This window comes from Pangasianodon hypophthalmus, chromosome 30 (assembly GCF_027358585.1).
Source record: "Pangasianodon hypophthalmus isolate fPanHyp1 chromosome 30, fPanHyp1.pri, whole genome shotgun sequence".
Lineage (NCBI taxonomy): Eukaryota > Metazoa > Chordata > Actinopteri > Siluriformes > Pangasiidae > Pangasianodon > Pangasianodon hypophthalmus.
The window spans coordinates 7,008,409-7,025,613 of NC_069739.1; positions in this window are offsets into that span (position 1 = coordinate 7,008,409).

A 17,205-nucleotide genomic window follows, 5' to 3' on the forward strand; every position below is an offset into this window, starting at 1 on the left:
TTGTAGGTACAAACTGATGCATTTGTTTTTACTGGTGATTTGTTGATTCACTCCTTAAAGCCTGTTTTACACTGGATGTGTGAGCAGAGCAGAAGCAGCGCATATTTTTTTCACACTGAATTAAAGTGACAGTGTTCCTGGGTAGTGGTGGCTCAACGTTTAAGGCTCTGGGTAACTGATCAGAAGGTCAGAGGTTCGAGCCCCAGCACTCCCAAGTTGCCAGTGTTTGGCCCTTGAGCAAGGCCCTTAACTCTCTCTGCTCCAGGGGCGCTGTATCATAGCTGACCCTGTGCTCTGACCCCAGCTTCCTAACAAGTTCGCTGTGCTATAATGTACATGTGACAAATAAAGGCCTCTTCTAAAAAAATAAACATGGTTTGACATGAAAAATGAGCAATTTCACCATAAATGCATTTAAGTGATGTCTACTGTGTTTCACACAGTCACCATATGACTTTTGGCACTGTGAAAAATAAAAAAATACCAGAAAACACACTATTGCCAGGAGTTTTTTGCCCAAACCACAAAAGCATGTTTAAATGATTTAAACTACAAGTCTAGTTTAAGTTGAAGATTAATTTTATCATATAAACTACATATACACAGCATGTTATATGCTTGTGTGGTATGTGTGTGGGAGGGGGAACACTATCACATCACAGCAGAGTATGCTGGCGATCATAAACAAAAGCACGTGACAGGTGTGGTGGGAGGAGCACACCTGAAAAGGTGATGTAAGGGACTGACACTGAACGAGGCGGTGAAAGACAGTACTTTACGATCCACAGGATTACATGTATAAAGACCTGCAAGCCAAGGAAAAAGCATGGGAGGCAGTTGCTTCAGCTGTTGGTGGGGATGGTAAGTTTTAATTTAATGTTTCTGACCAGTGGCGTTGCGAGGAGGGGGAAGTGGGCGGGGCTTCGGGGGCTTAAGCCCCTGATCTTTATAAAGATTGAACACGTTTCACTTCACAAATAAAACAGGTTTTATGACTTTTAATTTGTTCTCCCAGTACTAGAAATCCGTCTGTTCGTGATGAAAAGCAGTGGTAGATTACCGCTTACTCCTTTCCTTACACGTTCATTCCGCTCATTGCACTTCTGAAGCCCTGGTTTTATGCGGCAGGTATTTCATTAGCCAGCTGTTAAACAGTACCTGTTCCGGCCGGCAGGTGGTGCTGCTGTCAGTCGGCAGGTTTCAACAAACCGCATTGAACAGTCGCCATTCATTCACTCAAAGAGCTGATAAGGTAATAATACTGTATATATAATAATAACTGTACAGCGAAACTGAGAACTTATTTCTAACTTCTAAGCTTAATAACTCTTCACAGTTTACAGTGTCACTTTGTAAGTTTGTAGTTTTGGTGAAATTAAATAACTTTAACCAATGAAATGTACGTCATAAATGTATAAATACACTCACATTATTCGGAGCAATGTTGTTGTAAATCTTACGAGCTAGCTATTTAATCTAGATTTGATACAGCCATAGGCAACTGTCTGATAACATCTGTTACTGTGATGTTATCTAGTGTTGGCCAAATCAGTTGTTCCTACTTGAGCAAGCTCTAACTAATAGTTAAATCAGACATTGGTTAGCTAGCTTGCTACACCCCAGTTAATTCATCACTTTGTCCAAATGAATATGTTTGTAGCCTTGTAGCACTTTGCTTGGAGTATGCTTCATATAAGCTAACAGCTTACACCATAATATAAATCACATTTCAGGACTTAAAAAAGACAAACAAGAAGAAGATAGACAAATAAAACTCAGACAATGAGAAAAGAAATTGAGACAAAAAGTCAGAAAAGAAGAGAGACAAAGAACATATAAAGCTACATGAAAGAAGAGAAAAGAGAGATGCAGTAGAAAGACAAGACAAGAGAAAGCCACAAAGTAAGGGAGGATCAACAAGAGGAAGAGACAGACAAAAGCGAGGAAAATGAAAACAAGAAGAATATTATATATTAATAATAATATTAATATGTAAGTGGGCAGACAGACTAGAGAGACAAGAAGAAGAGACAGGGTAATAACTAATACAGACAGTTAGAGTACTGGGAAACAATTGTGTTTGTTTATTGTGTTCAAAATGCAATAAATGCAGAATACCATAGGTGTTGGTGTGGTATCTGCTAAAATAATTTTACTGTTTTGAAAATTAATCCCTGTGTCCGGGGGGCGAGAGGTGGGGATTAGCTTGTTCTCAGGGTGTTAAGCCCCTTATCTCTTCCAACCCTAGGAAGGCAGCTGTTTCTGACTATTCTATATGGATAGATAGATAGATAGATAGATAGATAGATAGATAGATGGCACACATACATCACAATCATCTACGATGTGCGTGATATCATCCAGATGTTTTTTTAGAGTGTATGTAAATCTGCTTTTCTAAAAATGTTTATCAGATGTGGGTACACTATCGATGCTTTCCAGATAGATATATATTGAATAGAAAATTAGGTTGCACAGCTGTTTCTATTTATTCTATGTATATGTATACCAAGTGTGTCAAAGTATTTATTGGTACTGGATACTTACTGTTCCAGGTTGAGCAAAATTTCAAAGTTTTGTCACCCTCCCCCTTCATGTCCTTCTTTGAATTTTTATTTTTTTTTTGTATTTCATAATTCATGTATTTCATAATTCTATTGTAGTTACTGGAATGCATATAACATGAGAGGCCTTTTAACAGACACTTAATAGAATCTGTGTTTCTGTAGGAGTTCTCAGTAACGCCATACTCATGTCAAGGAACAGCATTTTTCAGTATATGGATATAGTACATTGAAAAAAATAATCCTGTAACCATAAAATTAAATTAGTACTACGTGTACTTTCAATGGTATATGTATAGTTCTGTCACATGGCTTGTATCTCATTACTGAGATTATAGAATTTTTTTATTACAAATATTTCAGTTGTGTGATATCTATAGGATCACAAACTCAAGAAAAAAAATTGTTTGCTGGCTCTTATATATGCCACTAAATAGCAGGCCATTTGGGACATGTCCACCCTCCTGGGACATGTTGTATAAGAGTGGTATTTATTTCAAATACTCAGATACAAATATTCATCACTTTGTGACTTTGTTGAATGGTCTCAGCATGCATGCACACACACACAGGAAGGTATCCAGGTGATTCTTATGACCTGTGGAAGTTACCTGTTGTTTATAGAACCACAGTTGTGCACATAACTAGTATTCTCATGGTACTTCAGAGCCAGTGTGAGCCGCTCAGCATGTCAGAGTAACTACATGATTGTGGTCAGGGCAGCATGGGGGCTGATGGGAGAATGGTTCCTTCCTCTTTCTCACAGCATCAGTTAACCGACATTGTGCCATGCACAGAGAATCCTGTGTAATACTCCACACTCAACAAGCACACTGTCATACATCCGTTACATTTTTTTTCCACATTTGATTACACACATTTCTCCATACTGAGTTCACTTCTCTTTATCACCATGCAGCCCAGTACAGCAGTTAACCTCACATAAAACTAAAATGAACTAAAACTACCAAAACATTTCATACACAGCTCATTTCAACTCATTCTACCAGAACACTTATCATCATTCTTAACCTTCTCATCATTCTTAACATGATGACCTGAAAGACACTAATATTATGTAACATTACAAGATGCGTCACTGAATTTATTTTTTAGATAAACCAGTATTCTATTGCAAAGCAAGAATGGTGTCTCTTTATTGTATTACATGTACTACAGTATATGTAACAGGAATGAATCAGAAACACTGGAATATACTCCAGTAAATCAAAAATACACAAATTTCAGAGGTAATATTCAAAATCATATCAAGAAACCATGGTAATTCCAAGAATGTTACAAAAAGTATATATATATTGACTACACATACTGTACACAGACATACATATGCATGTAAGATATCGATTATGCACACTGAAAAAAGTGGGCACAAAAAGATTAGCATTTACATTTACTACATTTGGCAGATGCCCTTATCCAGTGTGTCTTACAGAAGTGCTTTGAAGTCTCTCTCAAAAAACACATCTTCATGCTAGTTCACTAGGACAGGGACTGAAGATACCATCTAAACACGCTGTTGAGAGATTAGTTCAGTATGAAAAAGACAACACAAGTACTTGCTAATCTGAGTCGTTGGGGAACAGGAAGGTCTTTACACACTTTCAAAAATACCATTTTGTTTGGTTTTGAACCTGTATTTAATAGTTTTTGAAAATATTATGTAAACATGTCAAAAGTATGCTGTAGATACACAGAGTTTTCCTGGAGTTTGAAAAATGAATTCATGAATTTTGAACAAGTTTATTCAATACCTTTTGTGTCAAAACAATAAAAAGTGACCCACAGTTTAGTCCACTCGTACTGCTGTGTGAGTTTGAAAAAGTGAACTCAGTGTTGATAAAACTATGTAAATAATTGTAGAAAAAAAAACTCTAAAACTATAAGGATTGTTTGGAAAATGGCCCAAAAACTAGGTTAGAAACACACATTCAGTCCACGCAGATTCTACAATCCTTCTTTTATTTTTTACTCGAAGACAGAAGACTTCAAATTTCACACAAAAGTCAAATGTAAGAACATGTAGAGCAGTCTTCTTACACAAAACAGGATGATGCTTCTAGAGCATTCTTTTTTTAACCTGATATAACAATGGTTTACAAATGATATAAAATGATATGTACATTGAAAATATAATTAGCAAGATTATCCATCAGCAGAAATCCATCAGAAACCCCGCCTCCCATCCCCCAAATCACACACATGCATGTGTCAATGTGATTTTTAACAGCAGAATAAAAATCACAAAAAAGCCAATATAGTTGGATCTTGTGCTTGGTCATGGTGTGTATTAATATATGTTTTCAGCATTATTCTATAATATCTGAGAATGTGTGTATATTTACTGTGGATTAGTTTGTTATAGTGCTGCCATATTCAGTTTTCTGTTTTAATGTGTTATTTAGTACAGAAAGTGACAACATCAGGTACAGTCTGTGGAAAGGCCGAAGAGGAAAATTATACATATAACACACAAACAGTGACAATACTGTGGCTGTTGGCGCTGAATCTAAGAAGCAAGTAAAATCCTGTAAAAACGACATAACTCTCCAAATCTTCTTCAAGACTTCTTTCTTTACACCATGTGTTGCTCTGATAGAAGCAGCAGAAGATACTTTCCTATAACTCACTGTTCAGTGAAAGCATGTGTGGTTCATGTGTGTTACCTGCAGTGTATCACAAATACAACTAAATCTCTAAAGGTAGAAGCAAATCTATTATAACTGTTATTTTACATGTGCTAACCTGATCCTCCTGCTTTCCCTCACAGTCCTGATGTCCATCAGTCATCACGTTCTCTCCACATCTTCCTCCTAAAGAGAAAAGACCTCAAATCACACCTCTCATGGATTGTAAGTGGTTTCTGTAGTATGGTGTGGAGGCAGCTGTGCTGTTTGATAAAAACCTTGCAACCAAATCTACTGTCAGAGCTGCTGTTATAGAAAATTAATCAACACTTTCGGACCAATCAGATTAGAGAATTCAACAGAGCTGTGGTTTTTAATATATGATATTTAACATTGTGCCCATGAATCAGCTGACGGTGGGTTTGGGTAAGAGACATGAAACCAGTTTTGAAATTCACTTGAAATTACTCCCAAAGCAGCCAAGAAAAAGGAAGTAGACCAGAAGTAATCAGAATCAGAAATGGTGTAAATTCTGTGCATAGATGGAGAAGTATCTGATCTACTGATCCAGATCCACAGAGCAACATAGATCATGTGACTTCAGTGAGTACATTAAGTGCAAAACTGGACATAAGCTGCAGTATTAAGTTCACTTTCATTGTTACATTTTGAACCAATATTCAACAGTTTTGAAAATATTATGTAAACTTGGAAAAATGTGCTGTAGATACACAGAGTTTTGAGTGAAAACAGAATTCATGAATTTTGAATGAGCTTATTCAATGCCTTTTGTGTCAGTGCAATGAAAACTGATCCACAGCTCAATCCACTCAGACTGCTAACTGTGTGAGTTTTGGAAAAGTGAACTCTGCATTGATAAATACAAGTACCTAACTGTAAAGAAAAAACCCATAAGGGCTCTTAGGAATATTTCACAAAAGCTAGGTTAGAAACACAGTCGGTCCAGTCAGATTCAACGATCCTCCTTTTATTTTTACCCAAACTCAGGAGACTTTAAAAGGACAAAGAAGAACTTGTACAGGAGTCTTCTTCCACAAACAGGATGATAAAGCTTTCTAGAGCATTCATTTCTTAACCTGATATAAACAATGGTGCACATAAGATAAAATGACTCAATATTTTCACAAGCAATCAGCAATTTTTTAAAAGATTAACAGAAAAAGTGAATGAGAAACATACTTTTAGCTAACATAAGTAAATGTAACGCAATACTCTGGAAACCTTGCCCGCTTCCCCATATGTGTATATATTTGAATCTGATATTTACTTGGGGAAAAGAAAAAAAAAAATTCACAAAAAGCAACAATTTGGGGAACACTGGTGTGTGTAATATGATTTTAGTATTATTATATAATACCTGAGAATGTGTATATATTTACTTTGGATTAGTGTGTTATAATGCTGGCATATTCAGTTTTCTCTCCAGCGTTGATCTGGACCCGTGCTGCTCCAGCTGTGTTAATGTGGGTTACAGTGGAGTAAGTAACATCAGGTACAGTCTGTGAAAAGACACAGCATGAAAATTATACATAACACACACCATTTTATCATTGTCTCCAAGAAGCAAGTAAAATCCTGTAAAGACGATACAAATCTCCAAATCTGGCTTCTTTCTTTACACCATGTTTTGTTCTGATAGAAGCAGCAGAAGATACTTTCCTATAACTCACTGTTCAGTGAAAGCATGTGTGGTTCATGTGTGTTACCTGCAGTACATCACAAATACAACTAAATCTCTAAAGATAGAAATAAATCTGTTATAACTGATTATTGTAGAAGCCATGCAGAATTGAATGGAGATCAAATTAAGAACACAGTAGGATTCAAAGACTTAAAGATGTCACATGATAATAAAAATGCAGCTGAACCCAGGCCTGCATGTACCCTAACCTGATCCTCCTGCTTTCCTTTACAGTCTGGATGTCCTTCAGTAATCATGTTCTTTCCACATCTTCCTCCTAATGAGAAAAGACCTCAGAAATCACACCTCTAGTGGTAACTACTTCAAATAGTGAAATTCTGTAATCAGGTAAAGTGTGAAGGCTGCTGTTCTGCTTCACCTCACTTACATTAACCCTCCCTGAGTGATGCAAAGAGCCACATTTTAAACTTTACTTTGCAGTGATTATTGTAGTGAGTATTTTGTATTTTGTACAATATTTTGTGAGTATATTGTAGTGAGTATTTTAACAAATTACTCACTGACTTTAGTCACTGACTAACTTGCCTTGATCTAATTCCCAACAGGAAATGTGTGGAAATTGGAAAAGAAAAAAAAAAACCCTCCACAAAATCACAAATCAGTTAGTTAATCTCAAAATCTGTTTGTGTGCGCACGTGTGTTGTACCTTTGCGTCTCCAACAAATAAATACCACTATACTGGGTATCACCAACAGTAAAACTGCGATAATGCCAAAAACTGTAATAAAACACCAAAAATGTTAATTGTAATAATACAGATGTGTATGTTCACTGCTGATGAAACGTTTTGGCACCTAGAGGGAGGCTGCTGTGAGTTTGCTGTTTACCTTCCAGTATTATTGAGGATGATGCAGGTGGAGAGTTTGTTGTTTTACTCTGAGGCTGTTCTGATGGAGGTGTTGTGTCTGTTTTCCTCGACTGTGTTGAAGTTTCTCTTCTTCCTACTGAAAAGGCAAAACTTATTAAAATTAATGATTGTTTTTATCACTGTTAGTAATATGGCACATGACACTGGAGTAAAGCATTCTCACAGTCATTAATGAAAAAATGTACCTTTAACAGATAATCTGAAATCTCTGCTATCAGCCTGTACAGAACATCTGTAGTGTCCCTGGTCCTCTTCAGTCAGGTCTGATATGAGTAGAGTGAGGTTTCCTGGAGAGTTTTTACTGACCAGTTTGACTCTGTTTCTGTGATGTCCAGTCTGTTCAGGGTAAATTTCTTGAAAGTGATTGATTTCAGTTGCTGGTAATGAAAACTCCCATTTTAGAGACTGTGGTTTGGCCGGTAGGTCAGTGCAGACGCAGGGCAAAACTACAGACTCTCCTGTGAACACAGTCACACGCTCTACCTCTGCCTTCTTCACCAGCTCACAGCCTGTAAACATAACATTTACAGTTAATAATAGAAGCACTGCAATTATTAATATTCCCTGCTTGTAAATCACAACATTTTCTGCTGCAAACCAGAAGAGATTTTTAAACAATGTGCCAATCACCTATTTAAATCCTCTATATGAATCCAATATCAGGACTCTGATACACAATACTGACCCTATACGGACTTACTTTTATTTTAATAGCTGCTAAATATTTAATAATCTATAGGAGTTTTAATTATTGTATTTCAGCTAATGATACTCTTGCAATTGGAAATTATAATTCCAATTAAGATATACACCTTTCATAAAAACAATAAAAGTCATCATATGTGTTTATGGCATGTACCTTAGCTTATAAATAAAGGTAAGACATTACTTAAGGGACATCTTCATAGGGCTACATGGTACTTACATAAACCCTTCATAACAACTGACATGCTGACAACTTAAACATTTATAAAGACATGTATTTAAAAAGACTTCCTAATGTGTCAGCTGACGTACAGACCGTGTTTATCAATGTTAATATTAAGTTGACATAACACCTAGTCTAGTGACACATTTCTGTAGACATTAAATGGTGTTATGAAGCTTACCAGGTTGATTTACTTTAGATCATTATGTAAAGTGTGTTATTTAGATTTTCTCTGACTCTAAATTAGAGTTGGTTTTAATGTTTCATGTCCTATTAACAAACTCTGATGTATCAGATATTAACATAAACCTATATAGCTTAACAAAAACTGACAAAACAAACTGACAGTGACATCTACTGAAGCCTTTATTAATGTTTATGTAGGCTTATGTCAGGTGTCATGAAGGGATTATACAGGTGTACCTCTATAAACACTACAGTGTTAACAAAAATAATCACAGATTAGACTGAGAAATGTGTCAAATCCAATCCAATACCAGTCCAACATTTCAGGTCAGTCTGATACCCATAATCAGAATTGATCACCATTTATCACATGATACTGATGCGTCACAATATGACTCCTAGATTAATTGCCCTTTAATTAATGCAAATGGAATAGACATTTTTGTTTCATATGCAACTATAATTCATTTGAAGACTTGTCAGTTCTGCTTTCACAGTGAATATCAACTTTCATTGTGTATTTAAATGCTTTACCTTTAACATAAAGCCTGATGTCTCTGTGTTCCTTCTCAGTGCTGCACCTGTAGACTCCCTGATCCTCTTCTCTCAGGTCAGATATGAGCAGAGACAGATTAGCAGGAGAAATGTTATTAAACAGCTGAAGTCTGCCACGGTAGCGTTCATCATTTAACATTTCTGTCAGATGTCCTGTTCTGTAGCTCATCCAGGTGAATTTCTGAGGTTTGGTGTGCAGGTCAGAGCAGGAGCAGGGTAACAGCACTGAAGCACCTTTGTGTCGTGTGATTTCTACCAGCTTATCACCAGAAAGAGCACAGCCTACAGAAACAAACATACAAAAAATTATGTTTATTATATTTTTGTTACGAGGCTCGGCGTTAGGATCTATAATAGTGTTTTGTGTAGCGCCCACTACATCGCTGGTGTGTGTTGGCTAAACCGAGTTTTTATTATGTGTATAATTACTGAAATACCCAGCAGTACTTTAAAACTAAGGAGGTTATCTGTGTAACCCGCTTAAAATTAACCTAAAGCAGAGTTGAGTTTTTTAGTTTTATCTAGTATTTAGGTTATTTTCAGCTATGTGTCTTAAGTGCATATCATTATTGTCCAGCAGATGGCAGTAGTGGCGCTGCAGAGAGGTGAAACCAATATAGTTTTCAGTAACGAGGAGAGGGAAAAAACGCGACCGAATGGTAGTGAGCTGAGCGGAGCTCTACACGAGGAAAGAGCTACACCGAGTTAAATTTAAAACATAAGGTTTACAGCTATTTTGTTAGTTTCTACTTAGAAATCATGTCTTATACGGTATCACGAGGGAAGAGGTGTTTTAGTACTGCTGAAGATTTGTGGATTTTTCTGTTTCTCCGGTTGGTTTTTTTTTGTATGCATGATTTGATACGGCCTTTGGATTCACCGCCATTGGACAGCCGGAAGCACGGCGGAAGAGCAGAGCGCGAGGAGTCCTTATCAGCAGTAACTGTGTCTTCATCTCATCTCACAGATAAGCGCTGGGGATCATCACACTTTAAAAAACACACTACCCGGGTAGAACATTTCATTTTTTTTTTTCCTTTTTGAGAGCTCTGATCCTAATTTTGAAAGGCTCATTTAGATTTTTCTTTGTCCATATTATTTTTTCTAAGTACACTGATACTGATTGGACTAGAAAGACACTGGATCTTACATCTGAAGGAAAAATATTGGATTTAAATTCTGAATTGAAAGGACATTTGAACATTTGACATTAGTTCTATACTAAAAGGACATTTATTTCTGAGTTACAAAAGGATATTGTGTTCCCAACTAAATACATTGTAACGGAAGAAAAAAGTCATTCTTAGTTTATGGTTTATTGTTAAATAAATGCCAGCTATGTATGTTTTTTGAGTGCAGTGAATTAGTGCCTGGATACTTTCATTTCATCACTCCTACTTGGAAAAAGTGTGAAGTCCTTACATCTGGAAGTCTAAGCGCATATACGAGCACGACTAAAATCCCCTTTACTAAAGAAACAAATACAAACACTCAGTAGTTATAAAACCCAAACAAACTGTTTACTTATTCAATCAAAAAAAAAAAAAAAAAAAAAAACTACAGATGATGTATAAAAGTAAACCACAGTAGTGCTGCTAGTCTCAGTTCACACTCAGCAAAGTGAATTCAATTAAAAGAAAAATAGCCAGCAAATGTCAAACAAAAAAATACTACTACAAATGTTGCAGGCCTGTAGCGAAGCTAGGGTTCGTTGTAGCCTGAAAAATGGCTGCTTCACTCCTAAGAGCAGATAAAATAAAAATTCACTCACAGTCTTGCTGGTAATAGTGCAGTTCACACCTTACATGCACGTGATGTCAGTCCCAGGTCGGCCTCGGCGACGAGAGTCTGCCATGCGATGAATCCCACGGAGCCAGAGGAAGTTTGGATGTTCCGGAAACCCAAACCGCTATCTGGGTCTTCCATTCAGTTCACACTGTTGCCTTTTAAAGATGAGTGACTGTTTCTATAGTTCACTTTGTCAGCAAACCTTCAGTCCTTCCTCTACAATGGCACAGGCCTTAGCAGCAGCAATTAGCAATTTCTGGTGCACGTCGTCAGCTAAACCGAACCTAAACTCTTAGTCAAAGTAATGTTCAATTTACCCCGCACAATACCCAATGTCTATAAAGGTTTGTCACCTAAGTTACTTATGAGTATTTCTGAAAAATGTCTAAATCACACATTGATAAGAAAACCGCTGACTATGCTACTTTCTTTTTTTTCCTCTCCTCCTCTCCATCTTCCCCCGTCCCGCCTCATTCTCCTGATGTCACGCCGTCCCGGACCCCCCATTGGACATAACAGCTTAGATGAGTTCACCTAACATTCCATGACTAAATAAATGAAACACAATATACATATTAGATAAACAATCTTGTATATTGTGATATTAGGGAAAGGAAAAGAAAATATATACAATAAACAAAAACAACTAAACAAAATTTCTCAGCCCGGATCACTAACATTTACTTTTTAATCCTGGTTACACTTGCAGGGCCTGCTTGTCTGAGAGGACAATACATGGATTGTCCTCTCATTAGGAAACTCAGAGCCTACGGCTCAATACAAAAGCTCCGCAGCATAGCTGGGAAAATAACACAGCATGGCCCTGTCGTTCGGCCAAACTTGAAAGAACTAAATATTTACTTAATATTAAATATATCCAGCCCTGAATCTCAATATTCACTTCTCTGAACCAAAACTTAAATATTCACTTTTCTTGAACATAAACATCAATATTACATTTTCTTGTCCTGAACCATGAACCGAATTAGTCAGAGCAGAATGGCGCCATTCTGGTAGCTAGTACAGAATTACGTCCTCAGGCGGAGTGAAGCTACTGGAGGGCTTATGAAGAGGCGTGGCCAAGTGCTGCACATTGACACTGATTACCTGCACGAGAGCGCCACGTTATTAAAGCACGTGCAGGTGGCTGCGGATTTTCCTGAGAAGGCACCCGCGGTGTTATAGTTTTGTTTAGTTAGGATTGTACCATATTGTGGTGTTGGGTTTGATTAGGAAAGGTTCACCTCTGTCAATATAAAGCTCACAGCTGATGGTGAGAGCAAAAACAAGTCATGAGATTGAAGGAATTGTCCAGTTTGTCATTAAGAGGTTTATTAAACACACAGGGTCAGTAGTGGAACATCATCAGCTGGAATCAAAACCCCTAAAGTCCCAGAGAGTCACTTGTAGTGAGACAGCTGTGGTTAGACACCATGTTACAACTGAAAACTTGGAGAGAGTAATACTACAGAATTGCTTTAAGCTGATCAGTTTAAATAAGGTGTAATGTAGGAAGTGAAGATGGTGGTCACTGACAGAGGGACAGCAGAAAAAGGTGTGAAATTCACACGCATCTATTTACAGCTAAGATCAGAATGAGGAAGTGACATACAAGTTACATGAAAATAACATTTCTATTACATGTTATATGAGTTATTGGAGATACAGTCAATAAAACAGAGAATGTGTGAGATATAATTTAGTAAATGTGTAAAAACATAGAATCCTCCTAATTCATTAGCCCACCTCTCTTCATCAGTACATTTTAGACTGAGGTTAATCAGGAAAAAAATTCCACATGATCAAAGCTGAACAGGTCTAAATAATGACATTATAACACAAGGCATGACTTGTATGTTTACCTTGCATATAAAGATTACCGCTGTCTTTGGACAATTTAACTAGAAGTACATACTGGTCTTGAAATTTGGCATTTTAGTAACATTACATTTATAAAATATGAAGCCATAATCAAATATTTCCATTGAATGTGTTCATCACTGTTGTCCCTATTTGATATTTAAAACTCGAAACGATAAACATTTTACAGTGTTGGTTTGGCTGTTCAGGAACAGGGCTGAACTACGGCCTACTGTAAACCCAGTCTGGACAGAAAGCACATGAACTAAACACAAAGCAGCTGAACTAAGAACTGGCTAATATTCTCTCTCCTTTCTGTAATAGAAAATAGAAAATAACTTCACTCACCTGCAGCGACGTGAAACACAACAGACAAAAGATACAAGCACTTCATCATTACTGATTCTTCTGCACACACACCAGTCCCTCAAAGTGAAAAACACACACTCTGTCACACTGCCTGAGTGTCTGTCTTTTATATACTTTGGTTTTCAGGAAACTGCAACAACGCTATGTCATTTCTCATCTTTGAAAATCTCTTTCATCACTCTTTCCATGAATTAATTTACATTTTATATGCACTATTAATACTTATACATATATTTTCTCATTGTGGTGGTTTTATCATATTTCATGGTATCATCCTTATTATCTGTCTTGTGTCATTTTCTCAATGCTTCCATGTAGCCATTTTCTTTAGATGAAATTTTGCCTAAATAAGCAAATGAATGCATTAAAAATGGCTATTAGTGTTTCAAATTTGTACAGTTTCTCCTCACCTTAATCTTAAGCAGCTCAAGTGGAGATTGTTAGATGACCCCTAGGAAGCCTGAGGGACCGAGTCACAACAGTAGACTTCAGGAGCGAAACTGTTCTGAACATATTGCAAAATAACAAATCATCCTTTTTTAATTCATTAAAAATTACATGATACTTTTTATTAAAAAAAAAACTACTACAACGAATAATAGTAATAATAATATTTCAACATGGATCATTTAACTTTCGTGAGTATATTAAGCTGAATGAGCTGCAACATTAACTTCACTTTTCAACACACATCAATTCTAGTGTTTGGGACAGAGCTGTAATGTTCATCAGTATATTCATCAGCAAGTGTGTTTCCCTAGACTTACAGGAAGCAATAAAGACAAATTTACTATGTGTGATCTGAGGAGCACTTAGAGGCTGGTCATGAGTGATGATCATGACTCATTATGAAAAGTAAGATTAATCATAAGTGTATAATTATAATCAATAACATCATTTATTAGCATTTAAAGATCTTAAAATGGAGAAAAAAGTGGTTGTTTTATTTAATTATTTATTTATTCTTTGATTACAGAGCTCTGGTTAAGTGCCTAAGTGGAGACATCTTGTGCCATAAAGCTGCTACTACAGCTGGTCTACAGATAATTGCTCATTAGAGATCTAAATCTACATCCAGATTTCTGCAGAAAGAAGAAAGAAGGCCTTTATTGTCTCATATACATGTACAGGACAATACAATTATTTTCCTTCACATACTGGTAGGAATTTGGGGTAAAGGTGTAAAGCTGCTTTGTGACAATGTGTAATGTTAAAAATCCTCTATAAACACCATAACATAAACTAGATAATAACTACTCATGAAAACAAATGCTAAGCAACCGAGGAGTGAAAACACAAAACTTATAAATAGGAACCAATCAGGAGAAACACAAGACAGGTGTGTGCAGGAAATCAGTGAAACAACCAAGGAAGAAATTCATACTATGAGAGAGATGCCCTCTGCTGGTCTGGCAGGGAATTGTCTGTGGTAACAAATATAAAGTAATCTTTTCTATTTTTAATGACTGTGTGACAGTATCTATGTAAATTGTGCAAAACGTTGTATTCTTGTACATTTTGCTTCATTATTATAGTTTTTTTTTTTTTTTTTTTAAAAAAAACACTGGGTTCAGTTTTTTTAAAATCTGTTAAGTGAATTGAAGTATTTAAGTTTTGATTCGCTTGATTCACCACTCCCGAAACCTTATGGGATTTTAGAAGTGCTGTGTAGAAAACCAGATCTCTGTACAAGCCTGCTTTACTAATTTATTTCATTTTTGTCTATAAAACAACATGAAATGGGCTGTCATAGGAAAATAATCAACGACAGAGTGGTATGAGAGTGGCCGTTTTCCTCCAGTACATGTCGTAGCGGTTTATTCCACTTATACCACTGCAATTTGGCAAAAATTACAGTTTTTATTTATTTAAGAATGACACGTCTTATATTGTCTCCTATATATGCTCACCAAGAAGCAGGCCTAGACAAGATTTACTGAAAATGCCACTTTGTCACTACAGCATGTGACATTATTAAGCTTGCCAGTCAGATTCAGCCACGTCACTATGTACAGTACCAACTAGTGTTGAGGATGTTAGGACTGATGATGGCAGCCATAACAGTAATCCCCCTCCTCCTTGTGCTAGAGTCCTTTAAGGCTCCTCCTTACAAGCAAGATACCAGACTGAAATGGGTGTCTCTGAAAACTGCCTTTTTTCTAGTGTTCACTTCAGGGAAACGTGTGGAAGAACTACATACTCTGGTAATAAGCTCTTCCTGTGTGTGTTCCTCATGACATGGTGGCATACGTTATCCAGTTGATTCTCACCACTCCTGCAGTTAAGAAGGTTGAAATAGTAGTTAAGTATGTAACTATGGTTCTATGAGCCCTGGATGAACAGAGTAAATGCCAGTAGGTTTCAGGGAAAAACGTCCATATGACGGTGATATTTACTGCATATACTGTGTCACACATCCTTTACAATCTTTTTTTATAGTTGGTTACATATATTTCTCAACACTGAGTTCAATAAAATGTTAAAGTATAGATGGAGCATTTCACAGAGGAAGTCTCTGAAACCAAAATATTAATATTTTTCTTCATCTTCCTGCTGAAATAAAATGGACATTTCAAATCTCAAAGCCACTCAGATCAGTTTACAGTCACCTGCTCTATGCTCCCAATAGAAATCAATTCATCTAGAAATATAAAGTAGAAAGTAGAATTTTACTGTAGAAATGTCATTTTATTGCTCTTCAAAATCAGTGAATCTGTCAGTATAATTGAACCAGGAGGCTTTTTTGATTCATTATAAAAGGGACATTTCAAATTGCTAGACGATCAAACCCACTGAAATCAGTTCACAGTGACCTACTCTTTTTCTTTTTTTCTTTAGTGCACTCACACACACACACACACACACACATACATTTTATACTGGATTGAAAAGTGCCTCCTGGCACAATTATATTGACAGATCCATTGACTTTGAGAAGCAAATACTTTAAAATTCTACAGTAAAATTAGTTCATTATTATTGTGAACATAGAGTAGGTCACTGTGAACTAATTTCAGTGGGTTTATAATGAATCAAAATAGCCCCTTGGCCCAATTATATTAACAGATCCACTATATTATATAGATCCACATTATATTAACGCTCGCTTTCCGCTTTCCGTGTTATTACCGCTAAGTGTCTAAAAGCCGCGCCCCCGAATTGCACGAGCGGCTAGATTCCCCGTTGTTTCAGGAAGAGCAGCTGGTTTAACCGCAGTCAGGTGAGCCGGGTGCAGAGCAGCGCACAGATGCACACAAAAGCAGGTCGGAGAGTCAGCGTTGAAACAAAGGAAGAGAACTTTGAGTGTTTTCCCGTCATGGAGAAGTTCAATCCACCATCACCTATGCAGCTCAGCGGTAATCTTGCTGATAACTGGAAACGGTTCAAGCAGAGGTTCAGCATCTGTCTTGCTGCAGGCGGTGCAGGAGGGGATGATGAAAAGCTACAAGCATCCATCTTTTTGCATGTAATGGCTGAAGATGCACTGGACATTTCTAATAGCTTTCAGCTTGACGATGCAAATTTAACACTGACTGTTCTTATGGTAAGATTTGAGGAATTCTTTGTGCCAAGCCAGAAAGTCACTTCTGAGAGATCGAAGTTTTTCTCTGCTGACCAGAAACAAGGAGTGAGTTTTGACCAGTACCTTGCTGAACTGCACACACTGAGTAAGACTTGTGAATTTGGAGATTAAAGAGATTCACTAGTGAGAGACAGAA